This window comes from Macrobrachium rosenbergii, chromosome 42 (genome assembly GCF_040412425.1).
Source record: "Macrobrachium rosenbergii isolate ZJJX-2024 chromosome 42, ASM4041242v1, whole genome shotgun sequence".
Lineage (NCBI taxonomy): Eukaryota > Metazoa > Arthropoda > Malacostraca > Decapoda > Palaemonidae > Macrobrachium > Macrobrachium rosenbergii.
The window spans coordinates 8,304,871-8,314,870 of record NC_089782.1 but is presented as its reverse complement, the minus strand read 5'-3'; positions in this window follow the sequence as shown (position 1 = coordinate 8,314,870).

Here is a 10,000-nt window from a genome sequence, read left to right as displayed (position 1 = left end):
AGGTGATATGGGGGTAGGCCTACATAAGTTCAACCCCCCCAAGTGGAGTCTCCTGCAGCCGCCATTAAATTTGATTTCCTAGCTAATGGGCTGAGGGGACGAATTTTCTAGATACGTGAAAGCTGCCCCCTTTTAAGAAGGCATTCACTCCCTTACGGGCATGAAGGCCTTGGCTAGGTAAGTTATTTGTCTCGACTAGTCAGTTAGCTTCCCTAAATGAGTTGTGCTTTTGCACTGCAGCTAGCTAAAAGGACCTACCTAACTGCTAGGAGGTGATACTAGTTTTGCTAACTTACTTACTACAGCAAAGCCTAACGCCTATGCAAAGGTACCTACAAACTTCTAATGGCTATCTCTGACAACAGGGGAACTCTGCTCCTAGGCAACAGGTACATGGTAAATGCATCTTGTTGACATGGTCTACTATCCTATGGCCCTGGCACTAAATTCAGTGACACTGACCTAACTAAATGCAATTAATTACAGATTATGCAATTCTTCACGGAATAACACACGCAATAATTTTGGACATGAGCAACCTGAAGGGTTAATTATGGTAAGTGGTCAGGGGTGTACCAGCTTGAGTATTGAATAGTTTTATCATAAGGTTATTAACAGGATTAGTACTACAAGATGCCTAGGGTGTTAGATGTTAGTCTACTTGGGCGGAGAGAGGAGTAGGTAGCCAGGATCACTCTGAGATGGAAACGGCACTGTGCCAATGGGACACGAGTGCCAAGGAGAGCTTGTAGCTCTTATTAGTTAATTGGATCTCTTCTGCCCATTCTTCTTCTTCTTCTTCGGGTTTCTCCAAGGTCTGGCTATGTCATTCCCAGGAGGTGACAAGGGCACCGACTCTGGGGAAAGGCCAGAGGTGCTGTCAGGAGCAGGATCAGAGGTAGCCTTAGGAGAGACAGGGAAGCTCCCTATTTTGGCTGCTGTGACAACCGTCGGAAGGGTAGAACCAGTCTCTGCATCCCTGCTGGACAGTTCCTGGTCGACCAGAGAAGGTGTAGCGTTAAGGTCTGCCAGAGGTTCATCCTCAGCAGATGAAGGTGACTGAGAAGAAGAAACATCGGGGATCGGAGGCTCACAATTTGCAATGATCAGTTCAGTGAGGGTTGGAGGGTCTCCCGTAGGAGGATCTGTGGCATGATTTGGATCCAGCTCTAGCACTAACTCGGGGCCAGGCACAGAGGTTAAGGTTAGTGGAGCGACTACATCCAAGATAGATGGAGCTTGGCACTGCTCAGGGCTCTAAAGTGGCACTGGTAGAGAACTGGAGTCAGGCGTGACTGACGAGAGACCCAGGGGTGCAAAACCCCTCGGTATATCTGAGGTAGTGTGGGACAGAGATTCCTGTCTTAGGTGGAAGGCAGAGCCTCTTGAAGTGGTTCTGGGTGTGGTGTCCACTGCATTTTGCTTGCTAGGGCACCTCACCCAATTCGCATAGTGCCCCGTAACATTACAGGTCTTGCAGCGGTACCTGGGAATTCTCTTTGGGTGGCCATCCTTTTGCAAGGATCAAGAACTGGGCCTGGAGTTGCACAGAGAGTGCCCCTTCTGTCAAACACCTTGGTGAGCGGAAGGTAGGGTTGACGGTGGCATACCTGTCATGATGGTGGTGTCCTGGTCAGGTGGTTTTGGAGTTAAGGCTTCCCTGGTGGAGGTAGCTAGGCAACAGAGTGGCATCGGGGAAGGACATCCCCAGAGGAGGTCTCGTCCCAACTGGAACTCCACTCCGTGCCTGATTTTGTCCACCATGCCAAGGTGGTGAGGTTGCGTGCCCCAAAGGGTTGTCACCTGAAGCCTGACTGTGGGAATGGTCTTGGTATGCTCCTCTATCCAAGTCATCGTCCACATGGTCTTTTCGTCAGCAGTGGCTCTGGCTGGTGCTTAGGCCAGGTCAATCAGGCTAATGTCTGAGCCAGTGTCTACCGTAACTGGCAGGTTCACTGGTAAGCTAGAGCCACCAATGGGTGCCACTGAGATGGACTGAGTCCACACCTGCTCAGGGTGAGGCATATTTGGCGGCACAGCTGTGGAGGTCATGGTACTAATCAGGTTGATGTGCTTGTTAGAGGGGATATGCTTTAGGCACCCAGGATATCCAGCAGTATAGTGCCCTAGAGTTCCACAGTCTCGGCAGGGTCCCTTGGAATGGGCTGATTTCCTGATGGTAACTGTCGGTGGAGAAGATTGAGTGGACGTAGAGGGAGAGGAGTTCTGGTTGTTGGTAGTAGGCTGCCTATTGTTGCCCAACTTGTAGCGGGAATCAGATTCAGTGTGTCTCACCTTCTTACAGTGGGTGCACATAGGCTTGCTAGGCAGTCCGTTCTTCGGGCGAGTCGAGCCTGAGAGGTACCCAGGTGGCACTATGTGTTGGTGAGGCATGCTGTGGGACTGGTTGTAGGTTTCCCATAAATCAGCCATATGGCAGGCTTCCACAAGTGTGGTGGGCTGCTTATCACTGAGATACACAGCAAGGGGCCCAGGCATACATTGGAAAAGATCCTCCTGTCTCGGTGGTGTTGTAATTTTCAAAGAGTGCCTCTATTTCCTCCAACCATGCTTCTGGCTCTTCCTCAGTCCACTTGGGGACTAGGGAATTAGTGCTTGAGGTCGGTGCATTTGGTGCAGCAGGTGTGGGGTTGGAGGCTTGTTGGATCGCCATAGCTTCAGCACTTTCCTTTCTTGCCTTCTCCAGCTCAAGCTCCTTTTCTTTGAGAGCTAGGTCTCTTGCTGTCTTAGCTTCTTTGTACTTCCTCTGATCTTCTCTTTCTTCTCGTTCCAGCTGGAGTATGTCATCCCGTCCCGTGTAACCTGCGTCCTTGCCCATGTTTATGAGGGCTTGGCGCTGTTCTAATGACATGGTTTTAGTCTATTAGGACAACTAGGGGAAATGGTCTGTGACAGTGGGGAAGTGTCCCATAATTTGGTGGCACTTCAGTGGTGTGGCACCTTTTCAGTAAGGTGGCACTGTGGTTGAGTGTGCCATGCAAAGGTCATACTGATGGAGCGATTCTGAAGGAATACTGATCCTTATGGGGGGATATGCTGGTAAAGATGGAGTGATCCTGAAGGAGCAAAGGTCTTTATGGGCAGATACACTGGCGCTGGCACTCTGTATCTCAGGTAGAGGTGCAGTGGCTTATATGTGAGGACTATGTCTTGGTGGCACTAGGGTGCCAGTGTGTTCTGGGGAACAACAATAAGAGGCAGTAAAACCAAACTGCACTGAAGGAAATGGCACTCCGCCCGGGGCAGAATGTGAGTAATGAGTAAAAGGGAGAGTGAAAAGGTAAGGGCTTCAATAACTTAAGTTGTTGGCAGTGACTCAGATTAGTGGCAGTGTGGAAGGGGAAACCCTTGGGCTTGCACTCATGGGTGGCTACTAGTGGCTGCTGACAGGAGTTTTGGGTTTGCACTCAATGTGATTTGGTGCTTAACTCAAGTCTTGAATAATGGAAACCCACTCATGCACGACAGTTAATAACTGTTAGCAAATGGTTGTATGCTCGCTCTGTGAAATGCATGAGAGTTCACTCCACTGGCTGAAGCACTTAATGTGAAAATAGATATGGGAGACAATTCAGTGAGCACGGGCGCACATACAAATTCACGCAATATGTGTGAATGAGTAAAAGGAAGAATTGATGGGGGATCTAAAAGATCAAAGTTTTGGGTAACAACAAAAAAAAAAAAAAAAAATTATTGTACTTGTCTTCATGAATTAGTGGGTTTATTTTCCAGTACTCAGTTACTGGTGTTGTTTCCCTTGGTATAAAGGAAGAATATTAGAGTTCTTTCTCTTTCTCTCTGAGTATATTTGCATGGGAATGTATTCGTTGCTTGATTTGATTTACTCTTATTCCTTCTGATGATAAATTACGTTTTTAAAAAATTACGCTGCTACTTAGCAAATCCGGGATCACGCGGTCACAAACTAATCCCATGATCCCGGATTTGCTGTGGATTAACTAACCCCTGGCAATTAACCATCTGGTATTCAAGGTTATACATGTTTTTGGATTTTGTAAGCCTAAACTTTAGTATGTCATTTTTGTTTGGTCTTAGGTTCAGTTTGGAAGCTCGATCCCGGATTATCCTGGATTAACCTTCTGTTTATTACCCTTGACAATTGACCATCTGGTATTTCTTGTTCTATTTGTTTAAACCTTCTTCATATTTGTGTCTCATTTGTGGCGTCAATAAACGTGAAATGCCTGTCTTTTTCCTGTGGGATTCGCTTATACACTGAAGTCACGTGCATCTACTGTGGTTTTTCAGTACTATATATATATATATATATATATACAATATATATATATATATATATATATATATATATATACTGTATATATAAGCGAATCCTACAGAAGAAGGTTACAAAGTAAACAAATAGAACAAGAAATACCAGATGGTCAGTTGTCAAAGGGTAATAAATAGAAAGTTAATCCAGGATAATCCGGGATCGAGCTGTCCCAAACTGAACTTAAGACCAAACAAAATGACATACTAAAGTTTAGGCTTACAAAATCCAAAAACATGTATAACCTTGAATACCAGATGGTTAATTGCCAGGGGTTAAAAAGAAAAGGTTAATCCACGGCAAATCCGGGATCACGGGATTAGTTTGTGACTGCGTCTCTTGTGTTCGTAAACTTGTATATTGTGCAAGTCACATCTTATGCCTCATAGACAGAGGTTAGTGTGTGTTCATACAACTGTGTTAAAACCGTAACGAGTGTAATTGATTTTGCACAGATTTGTCCTGTCACCATTATGAGACAGATGCCTCACTTTTTCGGATTAGTAATAAATTATGGAAACTCAAGCAGTCTAGTTAATCGACCTCCACAGCACAACAAACACACACACATGCACATATTATATATATATATATATATATATATATATATATATATATATATATATATATATATATATATATATATATATATATATATATATATATATATATATATATATATATATATATATATATATATATATATACTAGCTGACCAACCCAGCACTGCCCGGGAAAAAACTCTGAATAACAACCTATAAACTCTCTCTCTCTCTCTCTTCTAATTTACACTCATTCATTAATATTGTATAAGAATGTTCATCTTTTTTTAATTATAAATATTTAGACTAAACTCTTTTACACCTTTTTTCTTCTTTCCTATCATTAAGTGAATTGCTGCAGCGGCTAGTCTTCCACCTCCTCATCAGTCAGCGGAATTTATTGGAAATGAAAAGTATGGAATTTTCTCATCGTGTAGATATAAATTAGATATTTCAATATACCTACTTTCTGTTATCTTTTGAAAAATAGTAACCAACAGGTGCCACTTACCTACAGTATAACCTACAACTTGTTCGTACATTTTGCCTTTGTTTCACTGCCCTTTGTCATATCACACCTAACACAAATAGTCATGAATTGTATATCAAAAGAAAGGCAATTTATTTTACTTTTGTGCTGAATAAAAAAAAATTTAGGTACGTCTGTTTAGCGATTTTTGGTGAATTAAGAAAAAAAAAAATCTGCAAAACATTTTCCAATGGGGCTAACTTCAACTCGTGATACATATGCTTTATGTTGGTTTTATGGACGCATAAAAAACTGCAACTCATTAACTTTACAATGGCGTCAAATTTATGAACGGAATGATAGCAAAAAATTACCACTATGCATGTACATTATGGCAACTATATCAGCCCGTACAAAGCAAGGTTTGGCGAGCACCTAACGGTCAATTCGTACCTATGGCAATGATGCAATAAAGTATCATAAACTAAAACATTCCCTTTGAGGAGGAATGTAAGGCAAACGGTTATTTATTGTTTTGAATAAATACACGTTGATAAACGATAAAAATGAATACATATTCTAATAACCATAAACAAACATTTTATTTTCCTAAATGACGGGAATGCTGCAATAGGTGCGAATTGACTGATAGATAGCTAGCTAACCTCCAGTCTTGCTGTTCACGGGTTGAAGTAGTTGCCAGGTGCCCATTTCAAATGAAAGTGTGTGAATCACCAAATTTAAGTTGATGCTTCGTATTTTCATGCATATTCTATGTTCGTGATTGTATGAAAAACATTACTTAGTTCTTTGATAAAATTTATAATGTGCTGAGATAGACTCGGGAAGGCCTGTTATATATGTTATCTGGCAATCATTTCGCCTGCTGTCTCTTACTCCTCCTCACCACTTAGGTTGCCGACAATTAATCTCATTTAAACAGATTTAGTCTTTCAATGTTGATTTTATCGAGGTAATAAACAATTATAATAATAATTTTCATAAATTATGATCAAAATTCATGTAAATTCTGATAAAAAATTGATGTTACAGGGAATTTGGATTTATTGTTGTAGATTACTCATACGTCTGACAGCGCCTGGAAGAAAAGATGGAGTGGTAGGTGAAAAATGAGAATAAACTCATAAAGCCCGGAAGCTAAAGGTGATGTAAAAACAAAAATTTCTTTTGTTTTGTCTGTGTTTGTATGTCTGTCATGGGGTATGGGTTTGATTTTGGGTTATAAATGTTTTTAGGGTGACATAGAGGCTATGTGCAAAATTTGGTTTGGGTCTGTCTAGCACTTCAGACTTCTATAGCATCCAAACAAATATACAGACATTCACTTTTATATAACAGATTATGTATATATTATATATATACACATACATATACAGTACACACACATACATATATATAATATATATAATACATATGTATATATATATATATATATATATATATATATATATATATATATATATATATATATATACATATATAGTATATATACAAGTGTGTGTATATATATTTGTGTCTTGTATTTATATATGTATATATATATACACATATAATTATATATATATATATATATATATATATATATATATATATATATATATATATATATAAATATATGTATACATATATATATATATATATATATATATAAATATATATATATATATATATATATATATATTATATATATATGTATATATATACATAAATATAATTATTCATATATACAGTATATGCATATAATATACATACATATACATATATATACATATACATTATATATATATATATATATATATATATATATATATATATATATATATATATATATATAATAAATATATAATGGTCATACACAAGTTTTTCACAGACACGTGGACATTTGCGAACACCGAGGAACCCTGCAAAAGTGTTTATGTTTAATTTTTATGTAATTTATAAATTTTCAAGCTTTTATGTGTAAATTAAATATCATTAAATATTATTAAAAGTAATAATTTCTCTCTCTCTCTCTCTCTCTCTCTCTCTCTCTCTCTTAGTGAGATGAGAGAATTTTTATGGTACATGTATACAGGTATGTTTATTTGTATGACAATAAAGTTTTTATCTAATAATAAGTACTAATTTTTAATAATAATAATAATAATAATAATAATAATAATAATAATAAATAATAATAATAATAATAATAATAATAATAATAATAATAATAATAATAAAATAATAATAATAATAATTAAAACAAAAAAATTCGTATTATTTTAAACAAACAAATTCTTCCCTCTCTTTTGTAAGAAGGTCAAAGGCAAAAGTTGTCAAACATGTCATTTAATATGACAAGAAGGGGAGTGTTGCTGATCAATGGTCAAATGTTTCTTGTAATTCTCTCTCTCTCTCTCACTTTCTCCCTCTGTTTGTGTGTGTGTTTGTAATAATTCATAAAAAATTTCACTCTCTTAAGTAAGGACAACTGTTACCTCTCTCTCTCTCTCTTTCTCTCTCTCTCTCTCTTTCTCTCTCTCTTTCTCTCTCTCTCTCTCTCTTCTCTCTTTCTCGTTCGAAGTTAGCCAACCTACGTATTGCAGTACTGTTTCTCTGTATATCTTTAACTGTACAGTAAATAATTTTAAATTGATCTAATTTTACCTGTACCGTTTACTAACTGTAAATGCGCCGTTCTAAAACATAGAGACATAGAGCATTTCAGAACATAGAGCATTTCAGAACAAAGAGACACAGACAGAATAAAGAAGTTTTTAAAAACGAGGTTAAGAAGACTTCTAAAAATAGATTGGTGGAATGGGGAAGAGAGTCACACACTCCTATATTCTTACATTAACCATTTATTTCTTTTTTTAAGGGTAATGTATTAAGCTAACTTTAAATGAAAATACAGTAACTTTAATTTCATTTAAAAGTTGGTTTAATACTGAATTTCCATCTTTGATATCTAACGTAAGAATAACTTTCTCTCTCTCTCTCTCTCTCTCTCTCTCTCTCTCTCTCTCTCTCTCTCTCTCTCTCTCTCTCTCTGTCTCTGTAATAATTCATAAATAATTTAACTTGATATTTCAAGTAAGGACAATATCTCTCTCTCTCTCTTGTGTGTCATTCTCCGTAATAATTGATAAATAATTTCACTCTCTTAAGTAAGGACAACCCTCTCTCTCTCTCTCTCTCTCTCTCTCTCTCTCTCTCTCTCTCTCTCTCTCTTGTTCATAGTTAGCGCTCGCACATTTTTACAACTTATTAATTCTCTGTACGTCTTTACCTGTACAGTAGATAGTTTAAATTGACATAATATCTAAGAGTTGTATTAGTCAAAATAAAAACACTGTTTGTTCATGAAAAAGCATTTCAGAACAAAGAGAAAGAGACACAGAATAAAGAAGTTATTAAAAAGAGGTTGAGACGACTTCTAAAAATAGATCGTTAAGAAGGGGAGAGTGACAGAAATTCTCTTCCAACTCTCAATTTTTATGTCACCCATTTATTTATTTTTTAAGGGTAATGTATTAAGCTAACTTTTAAATGAAATTACAGTAATTTTAATTTCATTTAAAAGTTAACTTAATAATTTGGGAGCATGATTAGGGCCATATTTAGTGTTCAAACTTTAGAAATAAGCGTTTATTAGCATTTTTAGAGACCATGCCAAACTTACATGAAAATTCACCCTGCACGAGGGGTTCTGGAACCTAACCTTGCATAAGTTTGGGATATATATATATATATATATATATATATATATATATATATATATATATATATATATATATATATATATATATATATATATATATATATATATATATATATATGACTGTGAAACATTTTCTGTTAAAACAGAATTCCATCAAATATATGGAGTCAATAAAAATGCGAAAATATAGAAAATAAAGGCTATATTTCATAAACCAACTGTCTCTCTCATCAGGCAAGTAGTGAACGAGGAAGAGTTACAGAAAAGTGGTATTTATACCAGAAGGTCCATAGGTCAGCCGTTACGTCCTCCAGTGGACAATTTCTCTTTAATCTTCTTAATAGCTAGTTGGAGGAAGATTTTATCTATAATATCTGATTCCACCACCTGGCTTTTGAACTGGCAATTGCCCGTTGCTAAGTAACCAATTGGTTCTTAGCCACGTAAAATAAGTCTAATCCTTCGGGCCAGCCCAAGGAGAGCTGTTAATCAGCTCAGTGGTCTGGTAAAACTAAGGTATACTTACTTGCTTCTATATACTATACAAGACAAATTCCAGTTTATTTTGTTATTATGGCTATTTACGTTGTTAAAATTAGCTGAGCTCTGTTGCCCATACCTAACTGAATGTTTATTCTGTATTAATCTCTGGGGTAGTGATTTGCCTGTAAAACTGATATAAGACTGGTCATAATTGTGGCAAGGGATTTCGTAAACTCCTGTGTCTTTGGGGACTGACTTTTGTTGGACATTGATCAGGGATTTGGCTAAGGTATTTACGTAGGTAAAAGCAAAAGGGTTAGAGTTTCCAAGTGTCTGTGCAAATGTCTTAATCCTGTCCAGGTGTGGGATTTTTATTTTATTGTTGGGTGTCTCTAGTCTTGTTTTGAGGGGGACAGTAAAAATTTTGTTGGCTTTGTGGATTGCTTTCTCAATTATATGGTCAGGGTACT